General features: G+C 37.1%; 1 protein-coding gene across 2 annotated transcripts in view; it reads left to right on the top strand.

Moving 5' to 3' along the window:
• CPLX2 (complexin 2) overlaps positions 1 to 22,370 on the top strand; it is a 1,020,782-nt gene that overhangs the window by 831,197 nt on the left and 167,215 nt on the right. The gene's annotated exons all lie outside the window — the stretch shown is intronic.

Here is a 22,370-nt window from a genome sequence, read left to right as displayed (position 1 = left end):
AAGTGACCCCAGTTTGAATAACGACTCAAGACCCCAGTTTGAATAGCGACTCAGGTTGTTGATAGCACAGGCATGGAAGATGTGTGCTTCTCCCTTAGGGGGAAGGATGGCGCTTCCTATCTGGATCATAATGATGCTCTAATGAACGAGTTTTGGTTAGACAGGAGAGGCTCATCATGATGTTGGAGCTGGTTTAGGGAACATGTGGATGTCTAAGCCAGTGATGATAACCCTTATTGGCTTATGTGGGGGATAGGCATAGGGAGTTCTTGCAATGCTACAAGTGCTCACTTTGCCACCAGGGTTATGATTAGGCCATACGTAAAAATACTGTCATTGCCAGGATGCTCTCAAACACACAAAGTATATCCATGGGTGCCTGGATAATGACTGCCTGCAGGCAGCTCAGGCGCTGGTTGAGCAGAGGCTCATTGGTCAGCTGGGACATGGGAAAAAAATCATATAAAAACAATAGTCAGTGATGGATTACAAGCATGTCTGGTTAATTAACCTGCTGTGAGATGCAGTAGGCAAAAAAACATTTTGAGATTCAAAACTTGGGACTAAAACATGAAACTTGGCAGCAGCTCATAGTGTTAATCCTCTGAGATACACTGTCGAAATCAACCCATGGCATACACTGCCGATATCAACCTGTGGGAAACGGTACCGAAATCAACCTGTGGGATACACTGTCAAACTCAACCCATGGGCTACACTGTCAAACTCAACCCATGGGATACACTGCCAAAATCAACCTGTGGGATACACTGCCAAAATCAACCCATGGGATACACTGCTGAAATCAACCTGTGGGATATACTGTTGAAATCAACCCATGGGATATGCTGTCGAAATCAACCCATGGGATACACTGCCAAAATCAACCCATGGGATACACTGCCGAAATCAACCTGTGGGATACACTGCCAAAATCAACCCATGGGATACACTGCCGAAATCAACCTGTGGGATACCCTGTTGAAATTAACCCATGGGCTACACTGTTAAACTCAACCCATGGGCTACACTGCCAAAATCAACCCATGGGATACACTGCCAAAATCAACCTGTGGGATACACTGCCAAAATCAACCCATGGGATACACTGCCAAAATCAACCTGTGGGATACACTGCCAAAATCAACCCATGGGATACACTGCCGAAATCAACCTGTGGGATACTCTTGAAATCAACCCATGTGATATGCTGTCAAAATCAACCCATGGGATACACTACCAAAATCAATCTGTGGAATATACTGCCAAAATCAACCTGTGGGAAACAGTGCCAAAATCAACCTGTGGGATATACTGCTGAAATCAATCTGTTGGATATACTGCTGAAATCAACTTGTGGAATACAATGCCAAAATCAACTGAAATACAAAGCATTCAGAGGAGATTTTACACACCTCACTGACCGTCTTCAAGCGCAACCTTGATAAGCGGATGGGAAACCACAACTTTGTCCCAGGGGTTCCACCTGTGTCCCTCATTGACAGGGGTGACAAGTGCTGACTGAGGTTTCTTTTTGGGGATAAATGCTTAACTAGGCTTGGAAAGGCCCCAGGGCCATTAGCCTAGTAACCTCCTATGATCCTATGATCCTATAAGATTGAATATTTTTTTTGTTTGCTTGGCCATAGAACTGGTGTAGCAGGTAACAGAGCTACACACAAACACACACACACATACACACACACACACACACACACACAATAAGGAAAATATTAGAATTTTGTACCTATTAAACATGAGAATGCAGTCTTAAAGACAAACCTGGGAATTCATTAAAGGGTCTAGTACCAGCCATACAGCTTACGCTAAAAAGGCCATACACTCACAACAAGGTAATTCAGAGTTCAGAGATATGTAAGCCTCAAAGACGTAAGACATTATAAGCTAATTTGCATGTATTTGAATTACATTTACTGTCACAACATGCAGATCATAGCTGATGTGAATATTATTGCAGGTAACCATGATCCCCCAACCATGATCACCATAATAGGTTAAGTCCCATCATGGCACTCTGACTAGTGTATATACCCACCCCTGATCAAAATGTCACCAGCATAATTCAAGTAAGCAGATTTAACTAACATTCCTGCTAGTAGAACAGACAGATCATTTGTCAGATTAAGTACAGAAGAAAATAATTAATTTACCTGTACTAGATTTTCAACAGACAAAATGAAATACTCCATTTTAAGAAAGTTATGCTGTTAGAAACTAATATTTTACCAAATAAAGAAACTTACATTAATTTGGGATTCTTTTGCATATTAAAAGACAAGTAAACATTTTTTATGCAGAAATTGAATATAATGTCATTATTTCAATGTGTTTTGAATTTAGATTGGAAGTGGAGTCAATGAGAATGTCTATGATTTAACTGAAAAGGAACTAAATGTGTTGTGAGAGAAACTTTATGTTACTTTTTTTAAAGTGGTTAGGATTTACTGCTCTCACTTTTGATACCCGGTGAGTGAATCTGAATGTTTTTTTGGTGGGAGGATGGCATAATGGTTAAGGTGTTTACCTGACACACACAAGGTGCAAGGTTCGAGTCTCATATGGGCTAGTTAGCTAGGTTTAAAATAGCTTATAAGGGCAGTTAGCCTAGTAATAATCTATGAACCTGCACCTCCTAGTCAACCAGATTGTCAGTGCAGATTGTTTAGAAGGAACTAGAAATGGTTAAGGGCCCAGCACTACTCAAATTGCTTGTTTAGCCAGAGGAGCTGATGTCACAGTGAGTGATCTTTTGATGAAACACAGCGTTTACTTTTAAGGCAATAATGCTATTATAGTTGTGGATGTGTGGCAAACTTGAAAGCCTTGCTGATTTCACTCAAGGTTTTTGGACTTTCTGAAAATTGCTTTGTAAAATTTCAGTTTATATTTTTAATGCCTAATAAAATAGATCTAATTACTTAAATTTCACTAACGTAATGCATACTGTTCAATTGTTTACTGAACAGTCCAGTTCTTTGTGTTTAGCACTTTGAATATACTCTATTTTGAGAATTATCTTGGAGAAAGGCAGTTTAGCATTTGATTAAATTAAAAAGAAAATGTAAGTTAAAATTATTATTAAAGCAGCGAGATTTTTTGTTGCCGAATATTAGTGTGCATACCATTTTGAAAAGTCTGAAGTGCTGCGATCTTTTTTTCCTATTTGCTGCAATATACAAGAGCGCAGCTCATTTTAAATGCAAACGCTGTTACAACTGTTAATTCATTTATTTTTAGAGTGCAAATGAGTCATGGATGTTTGGTCTATCTTAGGAAATTAATATATATTTTAAATTAGGCTAGCACCTTTTATTCACTCAGGATATACATAATTTATTTTATGGTAGGCTATACACATATATCATCTAAGATTAAGAAAATGTACTTCTCATATGTTAAATTATGCCAGGAGGTGTGCTATAGTTGTTTTTCCATATATAAGCAGTTTTGTAAAGTAACTTCCCCTCTTCGCCACCAAATATTACAATATCCGAAAAAACTCATTCACCATGTTTTCCTTCTCCAGTAATACTAAGATAGAACTTGTATGACATAGGAGTCCACATTGATTATAATTTTAAATTTAATCATCACGTTCAAAACTCCATAAAACAGATCCATCAAAAACTAGTATCCCAGTACAGAGTCAAGCCTTTCCTAACAGACACATCCAGAAGTCATATTGCATCTTCCTTTTTGTACCAACCCTCATCGACTCCAGACACATTTTTTCAAACCGCAATCTACCCAACAAAACAAGCACTAACAGTGTTATAACAAAATAACAAAATGTTCTGCCAAACTCACTCGTAGACCCCGCCACTGCCCTACTTTAAAAAACCTACAGTGGCTATGGTTACACCACCATCTGACATTTTACCAACTACTTACCTCCTGTAACCTTATCCATGAGCCATCTCACTGTGTCTCTTTCCCTTTCTCTCTCTCTCTCGCTCTCTCTGTGTCTGTCTACACTACAATCTTCTAAAAATAATCTCTTACCACAGTTAGCAAACTCAAATAATACAGCCAGGGACTCCTTGAATGCTCCATGCATAGCTAGGAATTAGGACAACATTCCTCTAACACTGAGACAAAACGTCCATGCAAGTTCTTTCAAAATAAGCCTAAAAGCCCACCTAAAAGATTCCTGGCTGTGCAACTGCTCCACATCAGGATAAAGTCAGAACATCCTCCCACCAATATACCCTCACTTCTTACTCATCTGTACCCCCCTCTCATTATTTTCCCCCTGTTTTTTGTCTATCCTTTTTTCTGTAGATAGAATCTGCATACCCCATACTTCTGGGGAGATTAGTAATATACAGTGCAGCTAAATGGGAGTGCTACAAAATCCTGAAACCCTGAAACCCAAAATCCTGAAACCCTGAAACCCAAAATCCTGAGACCAAAATATTGAAAGTTCAAAATACTGAAAATGCAAAATACTGAATCTCATAATACTGAAAACACATAGGATACCAACACTTACTATATTCCAGCACAAGTGCATACAGAAACAAAAGACAAACCATATTACTCTTCTCCAAGTATATGGAGGGTGCAGGGGGGCTTGTCCCCCTGCTTATAGTTGAAGGGTAATATGTTTCTGTATGTACTTTCAAGATTTTGGGTTTCAGGATTTTGTAACACACCCAGCTAAATATGGTGGCTCTTAATCATTGGTAGAATCTGGTGAAATGGTGGACTTTTCGTATTTGGAACTTAGTAATGCAGATACTTTTTATGATTTATTTAATAAAATGATGAAAGTATTGCTTCTCTAGTTATCAATGTAATGATCTGAATTAAAGAATTCCACATAACCAAGTCGACAGTATCAGTCTGGTGTCATAATGATGACTGGTAGTTCTTAGAGATGTAATAACACTGGTGCTCACAGTATATTTGAGATATTTGATTACATTTCTCTTCATAATCTCTGCTCTACCTATATGACAATTCTATAGAAAGTATTTTAGCTGAAAAAAAACAATTTCATCTTGGCCTTTGATATAGTAGCTAATTATGTTTGCGAAGCTAATTTAGAAGGGTTGATTTTTATTCGACTTTGCTTAAACGTTTATACATTGTATTTCTTTCAGAGTTGTCGATTTTATTTTTGACTTAGTTGTTAGTGCTATTTATTTATTTATTTATTTAAACTTGTGTTAATTGAGTAAGAGGACTAATCCACCAAACATTTTCTGCCATGAGCCCGGCTTCAGTGTATTAAATACAGTTACAACAATGACATTTTAATTAAGAACAATGACCATGTGTTACATCTATATCACAAAATGTGTTTCCTTCAAGAGACACTTAACTGTTGACAGCAACACTTTTAAGTGTGAAGTTATAACACACACAATTAGTACAAGAAACGAGACAATTAACATTTGTTAGCAGTAATACTCATATTTTCGTATTAGATTCTAGTACAAACAACTAAAAGAATAATCAGGTGATTCTTTTATTCATTTTGAGTCAGCAAATGCAAAATCCTTGTGTGATTTCTTAATTTAGTAAAAGTTTCAGTCCATGTTAGTGTTTGAAATGCAAAGTCAAACAAATGAAAGAAGTAATAAACAAGAGATAGAGAAAAAAAACATATTTACTGTATTTACAAGGTTGTATACCTCTACAGAATTAACATATTAAAACATTTATATTTACAGTGTAGTTTTAGTTTATGGTTATACACTAATTATTATCCCTGTTGCATTTATATTTATGTAAAGTGAAGAGATATTCTTTGAATTTGGCCTGAAATACTAGTATTGTTACTGATTCATATAAGGTTGGTAAAAGACACATAGTGCTGTTTAGGGTGGAGAGGACCCTGTCTTATGGGAAGAAATTGAATAGCAGTAGATAAGGGGATTGGGGCAGATGATGTAGGAAGCATAGTGACATCATTATGGAAGAGGAAGACATCTGGAGGGTAGACATTGATGTCAGAATTTTATATCTGGAGGAAAAATTTATGACTGTTCATTAAGGTAGGGGTGGTTGACGCCATGTTTCCTGCCTCCTTTACATGATCTAAGAGTAGTTTTAGTCCATAAGGGAGGACAGGAAATTACTGATCCAGGTGCATGTACAGCAACCCCCACTTACTAATGTTGGTGTTAAGATACTGGCATTGGCTTTAGGCATGAGGATGGAGAATATTCATCCTAAATTAGTTGATAAATGAAAGAGAGGCTTTTTAATGGCAGAACTGTGGAAAAAAGTTGACAGTTAAAATTATGTTGTGTGCTGGAAAGAAAAGATGGTTGTGCACAGGGATCATATTTTTTGAAACCAAAAAAGCTTTTGACACTGTGGAGTGGTCATTTTTGTTTAGGGTGTTAGAGGATGTGGGTGGAGGACCTAGACTTTTGAACAGGATAAGGACATTCTACCATTCCCAAAGGTGCAGTTAATAGTCAATAGGAATTAACTTAAAGCAAAATAGTTGTGAGTAAGTTACAGAACCATCTTTCTGTTATTGTCTACAAACTGGTAGACTTACAGCAAGATCCACAACATGCAACCTTAGATCCCTTTGTTCTTTTAACCCTAACCTTCAAACTCCACATGCTACGATTCATTGCATGGGGCATGTATTTTCCAGAATAGCACCAAAAATGTGAGTACCCCTCAGATGTATATTAAATCTTTACCCTTCTACTGAAAATGTCACTTAGGACTAAAGCGAAGCTATTCAAAGGCTGATGATGCAAATGCTACCACAGCAGAAAGATTACCTAGCTTAAACAAACCACTTTAACTTATGATTCCTACTGATGATGATGATGCAGGCCAACACAATTATATGACGTTTTCCCATTTCCTTTTACTCTTTCCTTCCTTATCCTTCATTTCTTTCCTTCATTCCTTGCTTTCTCCCATCCTCTCCACTCTCTTAGCTATTGTTCCTCCGCTACTATTTCTTTTGTCTCTCTACTCTTTCTCTCTAGCTACCACGGTTGCATAAATTACAAATAGCAGTACTACTGCTCATTAATACACCTTACACCACTGTTGAAATATACTGCAAATGCTATTTAATATTACTGTACTCTTTTTGCTAAATACTACTTTGCCTGCATGCATATTCCTATTCTTTTAATTTGTAACCAGAAAATTATCCAGTAAGATCTGTGGTCTGCATTGTTCCACGAAACTAAATAAATAAATAATAATAAATAAAAATAAAAAGTGCTACTGCTCATGTCCGAAACATAGTAACAAAATCAGAAGTAAAGAAATTTAGTAACAAAACCAGAAATAACGAAAAACAGTGAGTTAGTACCGTGTATTTACAGATTGTAGATCTTTTACCATTCACATAGTCCTGATACCCCCAAATAAAGCTGTTGTAATACAGGAGTTTTTCAAATGTTATATATCAGCACACAAAATGCAAACAATATGACATTTCTTCCAGTGCCTTTAGAGTAGCCTCTGTGTTAGCTATATAATTCAGGGGGTGGTTGTCTACTTCCATTGAACTCCCCCATGGTTTAGGGCTGAACTCTACCCAAAAAGAAATAAAGGCTATTTTATACCATGAAATTACACATAAATATATATATGTATGGGTCAACTTCAGTACACTGAAATACCACTTATCCAAACCCCGTATAACCGAGACGAAAAAGCCAACAGCACGAGAACAGCAAAGTACTGAAGCACTGATTTACCACTCCAGGTAAGTAAATGCTTGGCCATCCTTAAAAACAAATGAAACCAAATGAAAGCAAACCCACCAATGTGGGAGACTTTGACCCCACACCCCCCTATCTGGTGGGGCTGCACTCTCCACACCCCCCAACTAAATATACCAACTGCAAGATCTCACTACTGCAGGGTAAGAAGCAAAGTTCAACAGGAAGTGTTTTTCCTTACCTGAAGTGGTGAGTCGGTGTTCTAGGACTTCGGTGTTCTTGTGCTGTTGGCTTTTTCATCTTGGTTATCTGAATTTCGGGTAAGTGGTATGTCGTTCTACTGAAGTATGTGTGAGTGTGTGTGTGTGTTTTTGGATGTGTGTCTATGTAACTGCTGCACCATTACCAAGAAACTACATTTTCATTTGCTCTATTGTATTGTGTCATTGAGAAGGTTACAAGCCCAGTAAATCTGAGGATAAAAAAAAATCATCTTGAAAATATAAATTCAAAAATGTGAAGAAGAACTGTTGTGTGAGATATGGAGTAAATCAAAGCAGATGTTAAACAATATCCTTGCAATTTTAGTGAAAACTATGGTTAATAATAAGGGATTTTTAGGTACAAAATTATGAATAAATACTGCATTAATTTCATTTCATGTTCATATGTTCCCAATACTACATGCATCGTTGTTGATAACATTACTAAGGAAAACACAAAAGAAACACTGGGATGGAAAGACATGTCCAGTTTAGTGACCATATCAGATGTTACTCGCACATGAGTATGTCAATGTCCTACTCTGTATGGTGCCCGATACTGTCCATGGACTGTGTTATAATGTTTCCAAAACAGTGCTGCTACATGCAGTTTTATTCTATATCTAACCACTGGTTTAATGTTTTTAAGTGTATGTACTTTGTGATCCACATGGCAGTTTGATTTCATTGTTGTTCTCTGGTTTAATGTTTTGTAATTACATAGATTTTGAAATCCACATTTGTTAAGCATGCCGGCAGCAGTCCTCATGAGTTTTGCATAGCTTCCAGAAGTACTCATGAGTCAGACTGGAGCACTGCTAAAATTTGCCAGAACTTGATATGTTCTGATTGCTGGAAAATGATTTGGGCTGTTTGTTATGAACTGTGTGCTTCTTGTACAGATTATTTATACTTGTTAACCTTGTGGTTAAGTTGACCAAACTGAACCATTTTCAGCTATGTATGTCATGAGGGTTACAAAGGAGCAGTATGAAAACCAGCACAATACATTCAGAGTGTAAGGATCTGATTAAAAGCAACAAAGAAATCTAGAACTGAAGGAACTACTTATAGTATAAAATAAATGATAAGATATGAGGCAATTACATTTAATATTCTCTTCACAACAGGTGCAGGGAGGGGGTTTCAGTAGCTGAGCTCTGAAATGTGCAGTGAAGGTCACTGGATATCACTGATAATTTTACAGGGGAGATTTTTAACATTAAGCTGGTGCAGATATTCTTTTACAAGATGAGGAGTGATAGCCTGGAATTAATATCAAATTATACAAGTCACTTCAGCATTCATTTTCTAGTCTGTATCCTGAGCCACAGTTTTGCTTTCTGCAGATTGAGATTTTACAAAACACTGGTTCTGGCACTGAATAAGGCTTATCATGTACTTGGACAGATATCATATTGGTGAGGACGCTGATTCAGGCCCCTTTGTGTAAGTGGACTGGGACTTCCTTCACAGTCATTTGTGTACTGCATATGGGGCCCGTCATGTACATAGAATAGATATCACAGGCAAGGTTTAGGCACTTAGTAGGGCCCTGCCATATATGTGTGGCTGGAATCTCACATCACAGGGATTAGTGCACTCAGTGGGGCCCCATCATATATATGAGCTGGAGTCTCACAGCACAGTGGTTTGGATAATGAGTGAAGCCCCATTACATACATGAACTGAAGCCTCACAGAACAATGGTTGTGGTATCATCACCACAGTGTCAAATTGCGACAGGTAGCACACTCACCTTTGGTGCAGGAGGTTGTGGGTTCTATTCCTATACCAGTTAGATCCATTATGGATGCTGCTGTGCAGTATAAGAGGGTGCTGCACTCCTGAGTATCATGCCCTTTGGGTGAGATGTTCAACCAAAGCCCCATCAGCCTGAATTGGTGGTAGCTCAGGTGGATGTAAAAGATTCCTCAGCACCTATCAAAAAGAGTAGAGGAATTCCCTGATGCCCTTTGTCAAACTTCCTTTAGTAGAAAAATTCCAGTTGTGGTTTCCCCTGAAAAGAGGCTACTATCTTATAGAGGCAAGCCTGGTCAACAAAAGATAATAAAATAAAATATATGTCTGCTCGAATCTCATAGCACTGTAGTTCGGGCACTGAGGTGCACTCCATCGTGTTTATGGTCAAGTTTAGACTGACACCAAGAGAAGACAAAAATCTCTTTTTGAAGGCTGTCTTTTGTAACATACTATATGTATGAATGAAAAACAAACTGAAAATATGCCTCTGTACAAGTGAAGATTCACAGTTAAATATACAAAAAGCACTTGCAAGGTGTTGCAATGAATTCCAAAAGCTGCCAAGTAGTGAATCCCAAAGAAAACTTCCTTTTATTAACACAAATACAGGCTTAAGCGCTTTTGGCCATGAAAATGGCCTTCATCAGAAACAGGAAGTTTTCTTTGGGATTCACCACTTGGCAGCTTTTGGAATTTATTGCAACACCTTGCAAGTTCTTTTTGTATACTATATGTATATAATAATTTTTCATATGTAAATCACTGTGTTTTACAGGTATATTTTTAGGTGTATTTTCTACCTCTGTTCCTCCTGGTCATTAAGTCACTTTTGTAGTCTACCATTTAATGGGTGATGTGGTGGTTAATATTGTTACATAACAGCAAGATGTTCTCCAGTTCAATTCTTGGCTGGGGTGCCTTCTCTGTGGAGTCTGCATGTACTCCCTGTGTTCATGTGGGTTTCCTCCCACATTCCAAAGAAGTGTCTGGAGCAATTCTCCCCTGGCTCTGCAGAAAACAGGCTCTATCCTAGTCTGACTTCCCCAGTTAACAAATGTTAAATAAATAAATCCCATGTGGGGTGGTCACTCCATTTTTCATTCTTTTCCTTATTGGGCATGAGCTGTCCATGATGTGGTCCTTAAGTAGGTAGCAATAAGGAGATTTTTTACATACTCAGTTATCCCGTTACCTTGGTGGTGACATAAGCACCTGCCTCTATGGTAGCTACCAATGCTCCCCTACATAACCATGCATCCTTGACAGCACTAATAATCCATAAACAAGCTATAAACCATAAAAATAGAAGTAAAAGAAACAGATGCAGTATACTTGTAGCTAGTAAAATGGTAGCAAAGCACTTTAATGTAGCCACACTGTTAAAACCAATGGGGCAACTCTCTAATCTTCATAAAAAACACATAGAGGATTAGTGCTTTTGTCTTCTTAAATGAAAACTTCTTCAGATGAAATCCTCTTTGGACTGAATCAATTTATACATTTGAATACACCAATGATGGACTGTAAAATTAGCCACATGAGTGCCAAACCTCCCTTGATGCCATACTTGCTGGGAACAGGAAGAGAGAATTTAAAGGGCCATCTGCTTAAAAATCCATTAACATATGTATAAATTATTTTATAAGATTTCACATACCATTTAATATTCTGTACAAATAGTTGAATATCTGAGCTTGTACTGCAGTCTTTTACAATCTGAAGACTAACAGGCATAAATTATTAAAGCCTTCAGTTTTGGAGGTATAAAGCAACGGCCAATTCTGTGTATGTTTTTGGGTGTGTTCCCCAGATATGGTTAACACATTCTGTGGGATGAGGTGAAACCTAGCCTGTCATTGCACAGGATGTGTTAATTGAATGAGAAGAAATCAGCTTAAATTTACTGTTAAAGGCTGATCTTGCTTCAGATTCAAACCATTGCCCAAGACATGATCGCTCAAGTTCTTTGACACACACTGAAAAAGAAAAGCATGCCAGTTTGTGTTATCCCTGTCCATGGTGTTTGTTACTTTTCTGTGCAGATTTCTTCTGATTTTGTTGACAGTGGAACGTTATAGATACCTAAAGCAACCCCTATACTAATTATTTTTATGATTCTTCCAAATTCCTTATTTTTCAGATTTGAATCTAAGTTTAACATCACTATTTTCAAACATCTCATGTGAGATTGGCAAGTCATTTAATTTACTTGAATTTATAATTCTTTTTTTTTTTTTTTCATTTTTAGTCTTACTTTACTTTTTCGTAGCAGTTTCTGTGATTTATCATGTATGTAAGGAGTCTATTAAAATCTTGGGTGAACGACTGGTTGCCCTTTGGTTAATTTCATATAAGAATGGGATATTAGTACGATGTAAGCACAACAAAGTGGCCTCATTGACCTATAAAATGATTCAGTTGTCTGTGTGTTTCATATTTCAGAACACTTTAAACCATGCAGGTTAAAAAAATCACTGAGAACTACTTATATGCTGCAAACAGTTGGCACATGAATTGAGGGCATCGTGGCTCTGATCTGCACATTTACTGTTATCGATCTGGTGCTGAAGGAAGCTGTGACAGGTTATTTTCATGTGGGAAAAGCTAAGCTATCAGTTTTCTGATGCCTGTTATATTTCATTTCATCCTCCATCTTTGACAAGAGGCTCTCTGAGTTCTTTGCAGCACCAAGACCGAAGCACAAACTTTGGAATCATGCTGTAAGTAATATTAATCCAGTGAAAAATCCAGAGAGTGATGAATATAAGGTGTAGTTGTGAAAATTTCTCACTGTAAATCCATGACAAGAAGTACTCTGACCTTAGATTTAGATAAGTTTTAGCGAGAGCATGGAGACACTGGGTCCTCTCACAGAAGGGATTTTAGAGGATTGATTTTTAAGGGAAGTTAGTATTCAACTAACATTTATATCCAAAAATAAATACTGCAGCATTTTGATGTATGACCTTGCAGATGTATCGGTGAATTTATTCCATTAATTTCAGAGCAGTTATGTATGTACTGTACCATATCCACATGTGCCACTGACAGTGTACATGTGCCACTGATCTTCCTCACTCTGAGAGCATCTCACATCCTCAGTAGTCTAATGTGTTTCTATCCCAGGACTCCCCCAAAAATAAGTAATGTGGGTGACAGACGAGAATGTGCCAGTTTGCTATAATTTTAACTATCTCTACAATGTCAAATAGCTACGTAACATGGCCAGAAGGTTGCAAGATGAGAATTTCAGGGACTACTTGTTCACAAACCTAGACTTACCCCTACCTCCTGGACCCATGTTAGCATTTGTCCCTGTATCCATGCAGATTAGGAGATTCGATGTTCAATACTGTTCGAACAAGAAGACCTTGGTATTCTCATCTTGCAAACTTCTGGTCACCTTATTTAGTGATTCAACATTGTAGCAATCACTAACATTAATATTCCTGTTGTATAGTCAAGAGTTCCAACACAGATCAGTGCCAGAATTTGCAAAACTTAATTTAGTATTGCTTCTCACTACAGTATTGGCTAATATAATATGCTAAAGTGTTTGAATGATAAATACATGTTTAATGGAATAAGCTTTTATCATTCTCGGAAATGTTTCATTTCCCTTCTGAACAGTTGTATCTGGTATTATCAGTGGCGAAATTTATGAAAACTTTTTCCATTAGATGTTTCAAACTGGCTTGGGTGATTCATTTTGAAAAGACGATAGAATGCAAGAACTTCCATATACATTGCAAGCGTTTCGGTTTTTGTGGTATTTCAGCTGTGGTATACAGAGGGTATGCTGATTTCCACACATTCAGTTTTAGAACTTCTGTATTACAACCATTATAATCAAGATTAAAACAAAAACTATGGAACAATTGTGATAGAAACGAATGTCATCAATGTCTTCGTAAAGGAACAGAAGCATTCCATTCGACTTTGCTCTTAAAATATTGTGTGTGCTAAATTGTAATTGGCAAGTTCTGATGCACTCAATAAGTGGGGGTTTGCATTGTCAGAGAAACTGTAGCACAGCTCAGACAACATGTAAAAAGTAATTCCTTTAAAAAAAGTATCTCTTTTTCTCTGACTTTATGTAACCTCAAAGTGGTACACATACAGATCATTGGTATGGGAGCAGACCACATGCATCAGGGTGTGGAGATACAGCCTGCCTGCAAAGATGATTACTTTTTATGGTATCAAAATTTTTTTGTGGCATGTTAAGGTGGCGTACTATTGTAATCCAAATGGTTTGGGTATCTCAAGTAGGGGAAATGCTGTTTTACATTACATATGGAATGGAACAGCTCAGTATATGTGAACCCTGCTCATGTGCATGTGTCTGCATGTCTGTCAGTGAGTACATGCATATGTTTTTGTGTGTGTGTGTGTGTGCGTGTGTGTGTGTGTGTGTGTGTGTGTGTGTGTGTGTGTGTGTGTGTGTGTGTGTGTGTGTGTGTGTGTATGTGAACAAAAACAACAAAGTATGTTGATGTGTACTTCTAATCAAAATGGACTGAAACTACTTTCAGTGATAGCTGGCTATCACTGTCACAATCAAGTGCACCCCAAGTGACAGGATGTTACTGGTGATATATGCCACTATTATCAGTTTGTCTGTATATCACTGATGCAATACATCTGTAGAAGCTTACTGATTCTCTACTGTCTTCTCCTACCCACATTCATGTATCATTGGGACCCTGGTAGGTGCAGAAGCTGCTGATACCAATTCCTAACAAAACCATCCTCCCAGTCACCTGTAAGTCTGGTGTAGTTTTACTGCAGTTAAAAGCAATCATGAAACAGTGTCTGTCTGTCCTGTATGTTATTAACTTTCACCAAGGTTTCACCTTGAGAAAAAACTCTTACGCTGCCAAATACCCAATTTCAGGTTCCCTTCTGCTGACTGCAGTGAGTATCCAGTCCTCAGGGGAATATAGAGTTCTGTCCTTTATGTGAATCATAAGAATAGCTTGATTACAGATTTAAACAAACCACAAATTAGGTACTCTTCCCTTCTGCTCAGTGTAAACATGTATATGTCACCTATGGCCTTCTTCTTCATTAGCGATCCTTGGGTGTCCACCTATCTCTCCTATACTCTTGGTACTGGGGTGACCACTCGGTGCTCATATATTGTTATTTTTTTCTAATTTCTCCAAATCTGTTTGGTTTCTAATACCATGACGGGAATGGACCCCATTCCTAAGTCAAAGTACGATTAAAGTTCATGAAATTAGTATTGTTTCAATCTTTGATGTCAGCCAAAAGTGCTCTTCGCAGCACCCACAATGTGACCAGTCATGACTCCTTCTGCACTTCATATGGGGTTACATGGATTGGCAACATATCTAAATATGATTGTAAATTCTTTTTTATAAAACGCGTTGCTCCTACTACTATTGGAAATGTCAGGGTATCTTTCTTCCACATTGCTCTCTCATTTCTGCCTGCAGTTCCTGGTATTTTATGACTTTATGTCTCTCTCTGTATTCAAGACACTGTAGTCACTTGGTGTGGTGATTTCAATGATCAGTGCTACTTTTGTCTTCTTTTCTTGGACCACTGTATCCGGTTTTCTAGCATCTATCTTTTGAACTGTTGGTAATGAGTGATCTTATGTGATATAAACTTCATCATTTTGTATGATTCTTTGTGGCTCATATTTCCAGTGTTTTTCAGCCACTTCATTACTATAATGTTTGCACAATCCCCAGAGCAACAGTCTCACCACATTATTATGCCTTTCACTGTGCAGTCCTTCTGCCATTAGTGCATCACAACTAGCAACAAGATATGTGACTGTTTCTAATTTGGTTTTACAAAACCTACATTTGTCTGTTTGTCCCACATGTTCAATGGTCTTTGTAAACCAGTGTGTATGTAGCCCACTATCTTGGGCTGCCAATATTAACCTTTCATTTCTTGGTTTGAATTCACCTCTCCATAACCAATCCTGCGTTCATTCTTGATCAACATGAGGATCTTCCAGAAATTTTCTATACTTGCAACTATATTTATGTTTTTTCCACATTTCTTGCCTTCTCATCTGGTCCATCACCTTATATTCTTTCTTTTGTTTTTTGGCACATTCAGTTGTGGCATGGTTTTTATCTACTTCAGGTTTGAGTTCCATTCCTGATAGACATTCATATGCTTCTGCTAAATTAAGCAGAGATGTCATCTTAGATTCCTTCTCCTAATGTTTCAGAACTTTCACTACATTTGAATCTTGTGAGGTCAGTAGATATGTGTGTAGTCCCATGATTGCAGATCTATACATGTAATAAATTTCAAGGAGGCTCATCCTTCCTTCGGAACGAGGAATATATAATCTTGGTATACACTGATTTTTATAAATTATTTGGTGAGCATGAAGCATCCTTCTTGTTTTAATATCTAATCTACCCAACACATTTTGGGGCCAGTCAATCACTCCAAAACTGTACGTTAGGACAGGAAGAGCAAATTGATTTGTAGCTTGGATCTTCTTCCTAGATGCCAGTGCTGTTCTCAGGATTAATTCTAAGTCTTCTAAAGTATTCCTTACTGAGTTGTATTCACATTTGTTCATGTTTTATTGCTGATCCTTCATCAGTTCTTAAGTATTTATACACTCCATCTTGCTCAAGTTCTTTTATATCACATTCTTGTACCAAACTAATGTTTTCCAACTTCCACAAATGTGACTATATTCTGAGTGCCATGTTTACATTTCCTATTTGCATGTTCCTGATTACTGCTCATATCCTTCACAAAAACTATTGTAGTAAAAACAATTATGTTATCCACTTGTGTATGTTTTTAAATTATTAAATAGTTGTACATTGTAAATATGTGTCTGACCATATGCTGCATGTTGTACTTGTAAATTAACTGCACACTGGAAAAATTAAATCTGTTTATGGAATTTCTGATATGTCTGTATGTGGAGCTTTTCTCCCTGGGCCTCTGTTGAAGACAGATTCTGTGGGACTACAACAAAACTGGGATATGTAGGTAGAAGCAGGTTCTGGATCTGAATCCAGTCACCTCTTATAAAATAATCCATAGTAATAGGGAAAGGAGAGAAACAAATAGACATAACAAGGATTATAAATCCATTTTTACCATTGTCACTCCTGGGATAAGGACCTTATCTTTGTGTAGGAATCCTCATATGTATGTGAACCACAGAGGTCTGCATAGCACTGTGATGTATAGAACTACATTGTTTAGAGCTTTGTGCTCCTTGTAGCGTCACTATTCAAAATTTGGTATAGAAAGGAACACCAAAAAGTTGGCGCAAAAATGTTATCCTGACGCTGGCTTCCTGAAGCAATAAAAGAAGTTCATGCACTATAGAAATACTAAGGCATACATACCTAAAACCAGGACCATGGGAGCAAGGAGGTTGGCCAATGAGTACCAGGTAAAAAGATTACCTGTGTAGCCCAGCCAAACCAGGCCCCCCTCCCCATAAAAACTACATAAGTATTCCTTTTGGCCAGGCATTAGCATGATCAATGCTAAATTACTATTCATATTGCCTTTTGTGGGGTGTACAGAATAGCAATGCATGTCTCAGTGCAACATGGCCATCATATTCATGTTATTTATGTGTGGGCAAAAGGAGATGTGACAGGAGGTAAGCTTTTTGTCAGAAACGTAGTAGACATAATCTGTGTTTTAGCCTCTACATGTTTACTTTTTCTCCTCAGTATAGACATCCTTAGATGTGGTTCACTACAAACATGCACATTTTTACTGTTTCTCACAGTAACACATTTTTAATACATGCAATTATACTCATCTTTTGTTCTTCAACATAAGAATAAAAACACTTTCTGTTTTCTTTTTTCCTTGAAAAGTAATGTTGTCTTGTGTTTGAAATGCTACAGAAAAAATGATATATTGCCATGATTTGACACTAACAAAGTCAGTGTGCAGCTGTTCTGTTACTCTTTGCAACTGAAGTTTATAAGTGAGTATCAAATTTATTGTCCAAAAAGTTTTGTTTGAAAATGTCTAGCAGGTTCAAAGATATAACACAATATTGATATTAACCAGTGCCCTGTATAGCCAATATAATGCACTAGTCTAGCAAGCTATATTTTACTAAGTTTCCATTATACTTGTGTATGCAGATTCTGCTCAGACTGCTAGAACACAGCCATATCCAGAATTTATCTTTATTGTGCTATTATTACATATGAAGCAAAAAAAAAAAGAAGTGACTTTATTTCACCATCTAAAACAGCATTTCTGTTGCTGCATATTGGGTGAAGCAAAGCCTAACATTCTATATGTTGATGTTGACATTCTTTTCCCATATTAATCAGAACTGAGATTCAGTAAAATCCTTGGTATAGAATGATATTCTTGAATGAGTTTTGTGAACTGCCTTGGGGGAACTGACATATGACCTCATACGCAGCGAATACAGCGATTAATAGGGCTTTTGCTGTCTCATTTTGGCTGTAGACTGAACCACCTTGGGGTTATTTGCTCTCTCCACTTAAGGATTAAATATATGCCACTAGAATCTCACTAAACCAAAAGTATACATACAGTAATTAATAAAACCAACAAACAAAGTGTGGCAGAGGCAACCAAAGAACTTTGTTTGTTGGTTTTATTATTTACTTCTTTGTTTGGTGCGAGGCATTTACTCCGCTGGGTGTGATTTGTCTTTTAATACATATAGTAATGCCTACTTTTTGTATATTGAAAAAGGAAAGTGTAGCTTTAGACATAATGGTTAATATGTTTACCTCGCAGGCTCAACATACAGGATTTGATTCTCACCTTTGTTCATTGTTTGGTTATGTTATTAAAAAGTTATGTATTTTATCAGAAATTATGTACTTATTTAGTTTTTTTCATTTGTAACATGCTGTATGTTGCTATAGTTGTAGGCTCAAATGCAGCATTGAACTATATTTAAATTCTTAAGGGTAGAGTGGCAGTCTTGGGTGCAATTTGTAGCTGAGAGCAGTGTTATTACACTCCTAAAGTTTCATTATGAAGTAGAGGAGGAAGATTGAGTTACATTTTTCATATGTATACTTTAGTTCATATGCCTTAGCTTCTAGGGTTTGACATTTTGTATTATACTCAGATTGTATTTGTGCTTCTTCCAAGCAGAATATACTATGGTTACTGCCTGAAGCTTTTCTAATGAAAACTCAAAGGAAAACTGGTATATGGTCTTTTATACACAGCAAGCATATTCAGTGTTTTAGAGGTGTTCACACCTTTGGTCCATTATGCCAAATTCAATAATAAGCTAGAATACTTCATTACTGGTTTGTCATTGCATCAAAACTAAAAATTCTGAACATTTTGCCATAAGTATAGAAAAAAACAAATAAAGTACTATGGTCAAGATCATCATGACACTGATAACCATAGTGGTACAATAACATTCTTATGTGACTTGTAGCTGAGCTCACATGGGATACTGTCTAAGAGTTCTGTAATGAATTTTCAAAAGAAAGTGAAATATTGCCTTTATATATAAGTAGCACATCAATTGTTTCAGAAGTGTTCATTGCCATATTTTGTGTATTTTGTGTTGCATTTCATTTTCATGGTGAATGTTCTATTGAAGTACTGCTCAGTATTTTGATGACAGTAATGGCCTCCAAAAATTCTTTACTAGGTTGTCATTATAGTAGAAGTACAAAATGCTCTATAATTTACCAAAACAGTTTCTTTCTTTGGCTGCTGTGTCATAGATAGCATATCAAAGACAGAAGCAACTGAAGAGTGGTGTTGTCAAATGTATCTTGGTGATCCACTGAAACTCTAAGGTTAGAATAGCAATCTTAAATTATTTTGTAGCTGAATGTCTGTGGTTTCTGCTTGAAAGTTTCCTCAGAAATAGATAGCTTATTAATTGGTTCAGATGTTTTCTGTACCATTGTAATATATTGCATTATGCACCTGTTCAGCTATGAATGTTCTGCTGAACTCCTACATATAATGACCTAGAAAACTTCACATTCAGCTGTCATTTGATTAGATAACATATCCATTATATTAGATCGTAACCATGTATTTATTTTTCATTTTTCTCATGCCGTAGGTAACATGTTTTCATCTGGAGCAATTAAATTGGTGTGGTCAAATTCAACATGCACATCCCTGAAGCTCCCAAGCTTAGGATAATAATGTTAAGTTCATTTTTCACAGAAATCACTGTGGTTACTGCCAAAAAGATCAACTATAAAATCTTGAAAAGGGGCTGAGGTGTGGCCTTTTAAATATTGGCAGCAGATTCATTGTTTCAGAAGTGTTCACTACACATCTATTGAACTTCTCCTCAGTATTTTGATTACAGTAATGGCCAACAAAAATTCTTTACTAGGTTGTCATCATACTAGAAGCCATATTTTTGTGTATTTTGTGTTGCATTTCATTTCCATGGTGAATGTTCTAGAACTTTTGTACTTTGTTTCCATTGTGAGCATTGCATTTACATTTTTTATTTTTTTTTTTTTTTTGATTTTGCTATAATTCTTGACTAGAAAATGTATTATTGATTTGTCAGTAAATTAGAAGTAAAAATTCTGTTTAACTGAAAAAAAATATTTTTTGTTTACTGTGTCATAGATAAAATGTAATAGATTAGAGCAACCATAATGGTGTGGTTAAATTCTATACCCTTAAAGGTGTAACAGCAGTCATAGACGATTTTTGTAACCAAAAACAATGTGGTTACAGCATTAAAGTTTCATTATCAAATCTGAATGAAGGCAGCTATAAGTTTTTATAAATGGAAATCAAATCCATTATTCACTCGTGCAGTTGACATTTTGCATCATTCATACTCCATTTATTTTATGCATGTTGTATTGAACTTGTTTCTGTACACTGAAAGCAGTAGCAGTGTAGAATGCTTTTTTATTGAGTTGTTATGAACAAGAAGTAAAGAAAGGTGTATATTTTAAGAGAAAACATGTATTTGTTTTTCACTTGCTGAATGCTATAAATAATGCCCCAAAGTCTGGTGCAACTAAAGCTGTGTGTTCAGATTCAGAATGGTTCTGCACCAGGGAAGAGTATCAGTCTCAAGCAGTGACGTTTGCAGTTAACGTCACTATGGTTTTACCACTGCAGTTGATGGGTAGGGTGATGTCAGTTAAAATGTTTGAGACCCCACTGCTATACAACTTATGTAGGCATGTTCCCTGTCTTCATAAGCACTATTGGCACAAAAAGATAGGCTCCCTGTTGAAATATTAGCACTTGAAATGCCAAGTGCAGAAAAGTTGAAAAAAATAGACTGAAAACCCAGAGAAGAGTGAAACTCAAGAATGACTCTTATTCTTAAAACTTATTTTTGCTGGGGACCCCCTGCAACCCTTCCCATGTGGGGGACAAGCCCTCCACACCCCTTGAACTTATTTATACCTAATCTGAGATTAACATACCTTGGGGAAAAGGAAATAGTCCAAGAAATGGCATCTGAGTCTTAATATATGTAAGTCTGATCTTTTAGCCATTCAGTATCAGCATTTCGGGACTCACTCTAGTGGGTCTCAGCAGTTCAAAAGATTACTAAAAAATAATGATTTGTATGGGATAACCAACAGCGAAAGCTTAAGTGCTATATACTGTTAGGTTGAGTCAGTGGTACTTAGGGATAGGGGTACCAGACTGCCATCTGTTTTGCACAGGGTACACTTTGCTGCACTTAATCAACCATGACCCCCTCCCCCATATTGGTCATGACTGAAGCCAATATTTTAAGGTCTGAGTCTGCCTGGGCCATCACCTGATACGACAAGTGCTTCTCAACTGATTTGTGCAGTTGGCACCAACTAATGGAAACCTGGCATGCTGCTTATTATGTTTTGTACTTCCTGTTGGCACACTAACTACAGTAATGGCCTAGAATACTTCCTTACTGACTTGTCTTTTTATTAGAGGGGAAAATCCTATATTACCAGATGAAATTGATTAGATTAACTGAAGTATCCCAGTCAAATTCAACACATAGATGCCCTAAAATCCCTAATGTTAGACTTGGAAACTTAAGTAATAGTTGTATCTGAAGATGATGTGGTTGCTAAGTGCCAGTTTCATCATGAAATTTAAGAAAGAACTGTAGAAACATTCAGTGCCATAGTTTGATCATAGGATCATAGGACGTTACTAGGCTATTGGCCTTCAGACTTTTAGAATTTAGCCCATGTTCTGACAAGTCAGCACCTAATGTCCTTGTCCAGCAGGGACACAGGTAGAATCCCAGGGGTGTATTTTCTGTTCCCCATCCAGTTATCCAGGCTGCGCTTAAAATGGGTTAATGAGGTACTCTGATTGAAGTGGAGCAGGAGTCTTTTCCACAGAAGGGGGAGTGTCTGCGATACAAATCTGTCCCACCAAGTCCTATTGATGTCACAGACCAAGTTGAGGTCATGCATGCACGTTACTTGAGTGGAGCTTGACTTGCGGATATTCAGCAGTCCCATCAAGGCAGGGTCTGAGATTGCTTTGTATGCCAGACAAACATCAACTTTGATGAGACTGAGTAGAGGGACAGGGCCTTTAGCCTATCTGTGTAGGGTAGATGTTTGCTATTGTGGACTGTACCACATTTGCATTATGGGTGTTGTACACATCTTCTACACAGTATGCTGAGTAAAGCAATGATCTAGGACTTACCACATTTGCA

The sequence above is a fragment of the Protopterus annectens genome, chromosome 4.part0 (genome assembly GCF_019279795.1).
Source record: "Protopterus annectens isolate FY-2018-M chromosome 4.part0, PAN1.0, whole genome shotgun sequence".
Taxonomy (NCBI): Eukaryota; Metazoa; Chordata; order Ceratodontiformes; family Protopteridae; genus Protopterus; species Protopterus annectens.
This window is presented reverse-complemented; position numbering and strand designations above follow the sequence as displayed.